At 54.2% G+C, this 10,000-nt stretch overlaps 2 non-coding genes and 1 pseudogene across 2 annotated transcripts; all 3 read right to left on the reverse strand.

The window, feature by feature from the left end:
* The window catches only part of LOC126301190 (large subunit ribosomal RNA), a 4,792-nt pseudogene extending 2,561 nt beyond the window's left edge, over nt 1-2,231 (reverse strand).
* A 188-nt stretch (nt 2,232-2,419) lies between these two features.
* Nucleotides 2,420-2,574, reverse strand: LOC126301222 (5.8S ribosomal RNA). Its single transcript, XR_007552987.1, has one exon. It is a non-coding gene; the product is annotated as a 5.8S ribosomal RNA (ribosomal RNA).
* Nucleotides 2,575-2,935: 361 nt separating this feature from the next.
* On the reverse strand, nt 2,936-4,828 carry LOC126301147 (small subunit ribosomal RNA). The gene has a single exon (XR_007552933.1). It is a non-coding gene; the product is annotated as a small subunit ribosomal RNA (ribosomal RNA).
* Nucleotides 4,829-10,000: the final 5,172 nt, after the last annotated feature.

A 10,000-nucleotide genomic window follows, 5' to 3' on the forward strand; every position in this document is an offset into this window, starting at 1 on the left:
CTCCCGGATTTTCAAGGTCCGAGGGGAAGATCGGGACACCGCCGCAACTGCGGTGCTCTTCGCGTTCCAAACCCTATCTCCCTGCTAGAGGATTCCAGGGAACTCGAACGCTCATGCAGAAAAGAAAACTCTTCCCCGATCTCCCGACGGCGTCTCCGGGTCCTTTTGGGTTACCCCGACGAGCATCTCTAAAAGAGGGGCCCGACTTATATCGGTTCCGCTGCCGGGTTCCGGAATAGGAACCGGATTCCCTTTCGCCCAACGGGGGCCAGCACAAAGTGCATCATGCTATGACGGCCCCCATCAACATCGGATTTCTCCTAGGGCTTAGGATCGACTGACTCGTGTGCAACGGCTGTTCACACGAAACCCTTCTCCGCGTCAGCCCTCGAGGGCCTCGCTGGAGTATTTGCTACTACCACCAAGATCTGCACCGACGGCGGCTCCAGGCAGGCTCACGCCCAGACCCTTCTGCGCCCACCGCCGCGACCCTCCTACTCGTCAGGGCTTCGCGGCCGGCCGCGAGGACCGGCCATGACTGCCAGACTGACGGCCGAGTATAGGCACGACGCTTCAGCGCCATCCATTTTCAGGGCTAGTTGCTTTGGCAGGTGAGTTGTTACACACTCCTTAGCGGATTCCGACTTCCATGGCCACCGTCCTGCTGTCTTAAGCAACCAACGCCTTTCATGGTTTCCCATGAGCGTCGATTCGGGCGCCTTAACTCGGCGTTTGGTTCATCCCACAGCGCCAGTTCTGCTTACCAAAAGTGGCCCACTTGGCACTCCGATCCGAGTCGTTTGCTCGCGGCTTCAGCATATCAAGCAAGCCGGAGATCTCACCCATTTAAAGTTTGAGAATAGGTTGAGGTCGTTTCGGCCCCAAGGCCTCTAATCATTCGCTTTACCGGATGAGACTCGTACGAGCACCAGCTATCCTGAGGGAAACTTCGGAGGGAACCAGCTACTAGATGGTTCGATTAGTCTTTCGCCCCTATACCCAGCTCCGACGATCGATTTGCACGTCAGAATCGCTACGGACCTCCATCAGGGTTTCCCCTGACTTCGTCCTGGCCAGGCATAGTTCACCATCTTTCGGGTCCCAACGTGTACGCTCTAGGTGCGCCTCACCTCGCAATGAGGACGAGACGCCCCGGGAGTGCGGAGGCCGCCGCCCCGTGAAGGGCGGGGAAGCCCCATCCTCCCTCGGCCCGCGCAAGGCGAGACCTTCACTTTCATTACGCCTTTAGGTTTCGTACAGCCCAATGACTCGCGCACATGTTAGACTCCTTGGTCCGTGTTTCAAGACGGGTCGTGAAATTGTCCAAAGCTGAAGCGCCGCTGACGGGAGCGATTATTCCGCCCGAGAGCATCCCGAGCCAACAGCGGCGCGGGTCCGGGGCCGGGCCAGGTAGGTCCGTCATCCGGGAAGAACCGCGCGCGCTTGCCGGGAGCCCGAGCGCCCAAAGGGGCGAATCGACTCCTCCAGATATACCGCCGAGCAGCCAGCCAGGACACCGGGGCTCTGCCCAACAGACGCGAACCGAGGCCCGCGGAAGGACAGGCTGCGCACCCGGGCCGTAGGCCGGCACCCAGCGGGTCGCGACGTCCTACTAGGGGAGAAGTGCGGCCCACCGCACACCGGAACGGCCCCACCCCGCGGCGAGTGGAAAGGCAACCGGACACGACCCCGCCGCGGATTGCTCCGCGCGGGCGGCCGGCCCCATCTGCCGAGGGCGGGGGCCAGTGGCCGGATGGGCGTGAATCTCACCCGTTCGACCTTTCGGACTTCTCACGTTTACCCCAGAACGGTTTCACGTACTTTTGAACTCTCTCTTCAAAGTTCTTTTCAACTTTCCCTCACGGTACTTGTTCGCTATCGGTCTCGTGGTCATATTTAGTCTCAGATGGAGTTTACCACCCACTTGGAGCTGCACTCTCAAGCAACCCGACTCGAAGGAGAGGTCCCGCCGACGCTCGCACCGGCCGCTACGGGCCTGGCACCCTCTACGGGCCGTGGCCTCATTCAAGTTGGACTTGGGCTCGGCGCGAGGCGTCGGGGTAGTGGACCCTCCCAAACACCACATGCCACGACAGGCGGCAGCCTGCGGGGTTCGGTGCTGGACTCTTCCCTGTTCGCTCGCCGCTACTGGGGGAATCCTTGTTAGTTTCTTTTCCTCCGCTTAGTAATATGCTTAAATTCAGCGGGTAGTCTCGCCTGCTCTGAGGTCGTTGTACGAGGTGTCGCACGCCACACCGCCAGCCGGCTGTGCACGCTACCGAGAAAGTACCGGTATGCGAACCGCCAGGCGACGGGCGCGCATCGCACGTTTAAGGAGACGCGGCCGGCCACACAGGCGACCACGACACTCCCACGTCTCCGAAGCGGGACAAACGCCGCGCGCTTCAGTATACGTAGCCGACCCTCAGCCAGACGTGGCCCGGGAACGGAATCCATGGACCGCAATGTGCGTTCGAAACGTCGATGTTCATGTGTCCTGCAGTTCACATGTCGACGCGCAATTTGCTGCGTTCTTCATCGACCCACGAGCCGAGTGATCCACCGTCCTGGGTGATCTTTTCCTTTTCAGTCTCCCACTGTCTCTTTCAAGACAGTAGCATTTGCGGGACTGAGGCGTCTGACGGCCCCTGTTCCACTATTTTTTTGTGTCCAACGGCCTCACAGCCGATGGGCGTCGTACGGCTCCACACCGGAGCGGACAGGCACTCGGGCGAACGTCATTCAAAACCGGCGCCAGGCGCCAGGTACCGCAGGCCAGCCGCTCCAGAGCTTCAGCGCTCGTACCACACAACAACAACACTTCCGCTAGTTTTGAGAGGCACGCGTGGTTCCGCACGCGGCGCACGGCCACTGCCGTACAGGTAGCGTGTTGCGCGACACGACACGCACATCGAAAGACATGCAGTCTAGTCGGTAATGATCCTTCCGCAGGTTCACCTACGGAAACCTTGTTACGACTTTTACTTCCTCTAAATGATCAAGTTTGGTCATCTTTCCGGTAGCATCGGCAACGACAGAGTCGATGCCGCGTACCAGTCCGAAGACCTCACTAAATCATTCAATCGGTAGTAGCGACGGGCGGTGTGTACAAAGGGCAGGGACGTAATCAACGCGAGCTTATGACTCGCGCTTACTGGGAATTCCTCGTTCATGGGGAACAATTGCAAGCCCCAATCCCTAGCACGAAGGAGGTTCAGCGGGTTACCCCGACCTTTCGGCCTAGGAAGACACGCTGATTCCTTCAGTGTAGCGCGCGTGCGGCCCAGAACATCTAAGGGCATCACAGACCTGTTATTGCTCAATCTCGTGCGGCTAGAAGCCGCCTGTCCCTCTAAGAAGAAAAGTAATCGCTGACAGCACGAAGGATGTCACGCGACTAGTTAGCAGGCTAGAGTCTCGTTCGTTATCGGAATTAACCAGACAAATCGCTCCACCAACTAAGAACGGCCATGCACCACCACCCACCGAATCAAGAAAGAGCTATCAATCTGTCAATCCTTCCGGTGTCCGGGCCTGGTGAGGTTTCCCGTGTTGAGTCAAATTAAGCCGCAGGCTCCACTCCTGGTGGTGCCCTTCCGTCAATTCCTTTAAGTTTCAGCTTTGCAACCATACTTCCCCCGGAACCCAAAAGCTTTGGTTTCCCGGAGGCTGCCCGCCGAGTCATCGGAGGAACTGCGGCGGATCGCTGGCTGGCATCGTTTATGGTTAGAACTAGGGCGGTATCTGATCGCCTTCGAACCTCTAACTTTCGTTCTTGATTAATGAAAACATACTTGGCAAATGCTTTCGCTTCTGTTCGTCTTGCGACGATCCAAGAATTTCACCTCTAACGTCGCAATACGAATGCCCCCGCCTGTCCCTATTAATCATTACCTCGGGTTCCGAAAACCAACAAAATAGAACCGAGGTCCTATTCCATTATTCCATGCACACAGTATTCAGGCGGGCTTGCCTGCTTTAAGCACTCTAATTTGTTCAAAGTAAACGTGCCGGCCCACCGAGACACTCAACAAAGAGCACCCTGGTAGGATTTAAACGGGGTCCGCCTCGGGACGCGAAAGCACCCCTTCGGCTCGCCCCACCGGCAGGACGTCCCACGATACATGCCAGTTAAACACCGACGGGCGGTGAACCAACAGCGTGGGACACAAATCCAACTACGAGCTTTTTAACCGCAACAACTTTAATATACGCTATTGGAGCTGGAATTACCGCGGCTGCTGGCACCAGACTTGCCCTCCAATAGATACTCGTTAAAGGATTTAAAGTGTACTCATTCCGATTACGGGGCCTCGGATGAGTCCCGTATCGTTATTTTTCGTCACTACCTCCCCGTGCCGGGAGTGGGTAATTTGCGCGCCTGCTGCCTTCCTTGGATGTGGTAGCCGTTTCTCAGGCTCCCTCTCCGGAATCGAACCCTGATTCCCCGTTACCCGTTACAACCATGGTAGGCGCAGAACCTACCATCGACAGTTGATAAGGCAGACATTTGAAAGATGCGTCGCCGGTACGAGGACCGTGCGATCAGCCCAAAGTTATTCAGAGTCACCAAGGCAAACGGACCAGACAAGCCAATCCGATTGGTTTTGATCTAATAAAAGCGTCCCTTCCATCTCTGGTCGGGACTCTGTTTGCATGTATTCGCTCTAGAATTACCACAGTTATCCAAGTAACGTGGGTACGATCTAAGGAACCATAACTGATTTAATGAGCCATTCGCGGTTTCACCTTAATGCGGCTTGTACTGAGACATGCATGGCTTAATCTTTGAGACAAGCATATGACTACTGGCAGGATCAACCAGGGAGCTGCGTCAACTAGAGCTGAGCAGCCGGCCGCCCGGGAGTGTGTCCCGGGGGCCCGCGCGAACACGCAAGCGTCCGCTCAATTATTCTGCAAACAGGAGGAGGCCGAGCTCCCCTGCACGATACACCTCGAAACCCTCTCAGGTCCCGGCGGCGCGCAGCGCCGTCCTAGGTACTTGGTCGGTTTCGAGAGAGGCGCAATCGCCCGGAGTTAGGCGAGTAGACGGTTTTAGTGCGAACACCCTTGCTCCCAACTGAGCTTGCCGCTGCCGACAGAGGCCCGGGAGCGTGCTGTCGTGGCATTGCCGGCGGGAGACAACACGCGCCACCTATGGTGACCGGCAGCTCCAACGCCAGCGCCACACAAGGGCAAAGCCCCACTTGGGTGCAGAAGCGAACTCTCCCAGCACAGCGCACGCGCCAACACGTCCGCACAACTGCGATACAAACCACCTGCGAGAACCGCTGGGGCGACCGAGCAGCAGACGGCGTCGCGGCGCCGAGTGCCAGGCGGCGGCGCATCCTCAACGCACACAGTCCTCAATCAGACCAGCACACTGCAGATGTCCACCGCGCTTCGCACCGGGCTCGGCTGAACCAACTTTGGCCGCCAGGCGCCGCGTGCAGGGTGCGCCGCAGCGTAGCTGCACCGCCTGCCGGGCCCGTCGGCTGGCGCTCCTGCCACTCGGCGCCCCCCACCAGCCGCCTGTTGCGCGTGCGCCCACGCAGCGCGCGGCCAACACGCCGGGCGGCCCCCCTTCACCGGCCGGGAACAGTCCCACCAAGCCACCGCCGCGTATCGCTTCATACCCACATGGACCTAGTCACGTGTGTGGATGTGGCGGGTACCGCTGAAACAACCGGTTAATAGCTGTACCGATCGTCGCCATCACAGATTCACCTCCAGCGTGAACAACCGCTCAACAACGGATTTCCAGTTCATTTGCGTATCTTGGGCAGTAAACGTAGATGTCCACCTACATTTGCGAATTCAACAATTCTTGCATGCCAGGATGTCATGTGTCACGACACGCTACATCAGACCACATACACACTGCGACATGTGCAGAAGAGAACACGTGGAAGGTGGCCCGCGCACGTATGCGATGTCCCTTCCGCGATCCACTGTCAACCGGCATCTGCGGCATGTCCCAGATATGGAACGCGGTCCACCAGGGTAGCACTTTGTGTGAGGCAATACGACAAAGTCGGAATACACGCGTCACTACATCAGACGGCTCACGCTGACCTGACCTGACCTGACCTGACTCACCGCACCACCACCCCCAGCGACCCAGGGTGACATACAATGCGTTCGTACGTTCCTCCCACACGCCTCTACGGCGTACCACAGTGCAACCTAGCTGTTATTGGGAGACGAGACAAGTAGCATCGAGCACAACATATGGAAATTGAGATTCGACACCGTTGGGCACAGCCAGCGTACGGTCACACGTATCACACTACTTCACTCTGTACGTAACGACCGATGATCGGTACAGCGTGTGGGTTACGCGTACGACATCAGCGGACAATGGACACAGACCATACCACGACGTACACTGAGGGCGTCGACATCTGAATGCAACTGAACAGCTGCGAGGCTCATTTAACACTCAAACGCCAGACCGACCAGCTTGAGAGGACAGAGACACAAAGAGGGGGACAGAGGGGGGGGGCGGCGATATAGTCCTATTGCAGTACAATTGACAGTGGATAGCGGGAATATGTGGAAAGTAAGCAACACTCGCAAGACATCTACATGAGGATAACAACGACACCAGAGATTCCGAGCAGTGAACTATGTTAGGCAAAGGGACAACGTGGGTTAGGTTAAGGGACAACGTGGGTTAGGTTAAGGGACAACGTGGGTTAGGTTAAGGGACAACGTGGGTTAGGTTAAGGGACAACGTGGGTTAGGTTAAGGGACAACGTGGGTTAGGTTAAGGGACAACGTGGGTTAGGTTAAGGGACAACGTGGGTTAGGTTAAGGGACAACGTGGGTTAGGTTAAGGGACAACGTGGGTTAGGTTAAGGGACAACGTGGGTTAGGTTAAGGGACAACGTGGGTTAGGTTAAGGGACAACGTGGGTTAGGTTAAGGGACAACGTGGGTTAGGTTAAGGGACAACGTGGGTTAGGTTAAGGGACAACGTGGGTTAGGTTAAGGGACAACGTGGGTTAGGTTAAGGGACAAATTGAGTTAGGTTAAGGGACAACGTGGGTTAGGTTAAGGGACAAATTGAGTTAGGTTAAGGGACAAATTGAGTTAGGTTAAGGGACAAATTGAGTTAGGTTAAGGGACAAATTGAGTTAGGTTAAGGGACAAATTGAGTTAGGTTAAGGGACAAATTGAGTTAGGTTAAGGGACAACTTGAGTTAGGTTAAGGGACAACTTGAGTTAGGTTAAGGGACAACTTGAGTTAGGTTAAGGGACAACTTGAGTTAGGTTAAGGGACAACTTGAGTTAGGTTAAGGGACAACTTGAGTTAGGTTAAGGGACAACTTGAGTTAGGTTAAGGGACAACTTGAGTTAGGTTAAGGGACAACTTGAGTTAGGTTAAGGGACAACTTGAGTTAGGTTAAGGGACAACTTGAGTTAGGTTAAGGGTCAACTTGAGTTAGGTTAAGGGACAACTTGAGTTAGGTTAAGGGACAACTTGAGTTAGGTTAAGGGTCAACTTGAGTTAGGTTAAGGGACAACTTGAGTTAGGTTAAGGGACAACTTGAGTTAGGTTAAGGGACAACTTGAGTTAGGTTAAGGGACAACTTGAGTTAGGTTAAGGGACAACTTGAGTTAGGTTAAGGGACAACTTGAGTTAGGTTAAGGGACAACTTGAGTTAGGTTAAGGGACAACTTGAGTTAGGTTAAGGGACAACTTGAGTTAGGTTAAGGGACAACTTGAGTTAGGTTAAGGGACAACTTGAGTTAGGTTAAGGGACAACTTGAGTTAGGTTAAGGGATAATGTGGTACAACCAGAGTTAGGTTAAGCGATAATGTGGTACAACCACAGTTAGGTTAAGGGATAATGTGGTACAACCACAGTTAGGTTAAGCGATAATGTGGTACAGCCACAGTTAGGTTAAGCGATAATGTGGTACAGCCACAGTTAGGTTAAGCGATAATGTGGTACAGCCACAGTTAGGTTAAGCGATAATGTGGTACAGCCACAGTTAGGTTAAGCGATAATGTGGTACAGCCACAGTTAGGTTAAGCGATAATGTGGTACAGCCACAGTTAGGTTAAGCGATAATGTGGTACAGCGACAGTTAGGTTAAGCGATAATGTGGTACAGCCACAGTTAGGTTAAGCGATAATGTGGTACAGCGACAGTTAGGTTAAGCGATAATGTGGTACAGCCACAGTTAGGTTAAGCGATAATGTGGTACAGCCACAGTTAGGTTAAGCGATAATGTGGTACAGCCACAGTTAGGTTAAGCGATAATGTGGTACAGCCACAGTTAGGTTAAGCGATAATGTGGTACAGCCACAGTTAGGTTAAGCGATAATGTGGTACAGCCACAGTTAGGTTAAGCGATAATGTGGTACAGCCACAGTTAGGTTAAGCGATAATGTGGTACAGCCACAGTTAGGTTAAGCGATAATGTGGTACAGCCACAGTTAGGTTAAGCGATAATGTGGTACAGCCACAGTTAGGTTAAGCGATAATGTGGTACAGCCACAGTTAGGTTAAGCGATAATGTGGTACAGCCACAGTTAGGTTAAGCGATAATGTGGTACAGCCACAGTTAGGTTAAGCGATAATGTGGTACAGCCACAGTTAGGTTAAGCGATAATGTGGTACAGCCACAGTTAGGTTAAGCGATAATGTGGTACAGCCACAGTTAGGTTAAGCGATAATGTGGTACAGCCACAGTTAGGTTAAGCGATAATGTGGTACAGCCACAGTTAGGTTAAGCGATAATGTGGTACAGCCACAGTTAGGTTAAGCGATAATGTGGTACAGCCACAGTTAGGTTAAGCGATAATGTGGTACAGCCACAGTTAGGTTAAGCGATAATGTGGTACAGCCACAGTTAGGTTAAGCGATAAAGTTGGTTACATTTGGTATTGTGTGGGAAGGGGGCAGAGAGAGGGGGGGGGGGTGGATAGTGGTGGCAGTACGCGGATGCCTGAGTCACCGTCAGATACGTCACGTCGGTTCGATGCTTGTAGCAAGAGGCTGGCGGGTCTGTGTCTCTCACTTCTGCAATTTTTCATGTGGTATAACACGAGGGCGGGGGGTGATATTTGGTGCCCCTCTGTGTAGGATGTGTGTTGGTTTATCTGAGCAATGGTAGTTGTCGGAGGAGTGGGGTATTGTGCTTTTATAGGTGGACCTACTGCTCTGGTTATCATAGTGTCGACGGTGCAATGTCGCAGAGAGGATGCACTCGACATTGTCGCATTCCAGATGTTTACGTATTGTGTGTCTCCGTTGCAGGCCGAGAGTGGTGCATGTTCGAGTGTCTGGCTGACGTGCGATTCACGTTGTGTGCCCAGTCTTACAGCACGTATAGGGACATTCGCATAAATCATCTATATGTGGCCTTGCATCATTTACTAAGCAGTGCCGTGAGACGACCGAACTATTAGGAAAGTACTGATGTACCGCATAATGTTTACCTTCCACCACACAGCGAGTATCGACTCTGCCCAGCGTTGCCACCGCAGGCAGCGGTCACCGTCACCATTATGCGGCGGAACGGAACATCTATATCCTCAGAGGAGCACTCTTTGCCGCCGGGCGTCAGGTCTCGCGGCCTGCCGGCCAGCGCCCACGACGAACTTACTGCATGTATAGGGACAGCGGGAATTTGGCATACTTGATATAACTCTTCATGAGACGCAAGATATAGGGGTGGATTGCAACTTACGACTGCGAGAAAAGTCCGCCGTTCATCCGCCGGAGTTGCGATTTCGGCGGGGCACGTACGGTCGCGGGTGGAGCACTTGGTGCGGCGTACGCACCCGGGTTGCGGCTCCTGCGCTGGAGGGGGGTGCAGGTTTTGTGTGGGTGGGCTCGGCAAATGAGCACTGTGGGCCCCATACATGGCCTAGTCCGCGTGGCCTCCCCCAGGTGGCGGTACCGTCGTTGCACCACGTCATGTCGCGGGGCACCTACAGATGGCGCACGTACTGTCGGCATTGCACGTGCTTCCGTCCTATCTTC

Source organism: Schistocerca gregaria, unplaced genomic scaffold, assembly GCF_023897955.1.
Source record: "Schistocerca gregaria isolate iqSchGreg1 unplaced genomic scaffold, iqSchGreg1.2 ptg000045l, whole genome shotgun sequence".
Taxonomy (NCBI): Eukaryota; Metazoa; Arthropoda; class Insecta; order Orthoptera; family Acrididae; genus Schistocerca; species Schistocerca gregaria.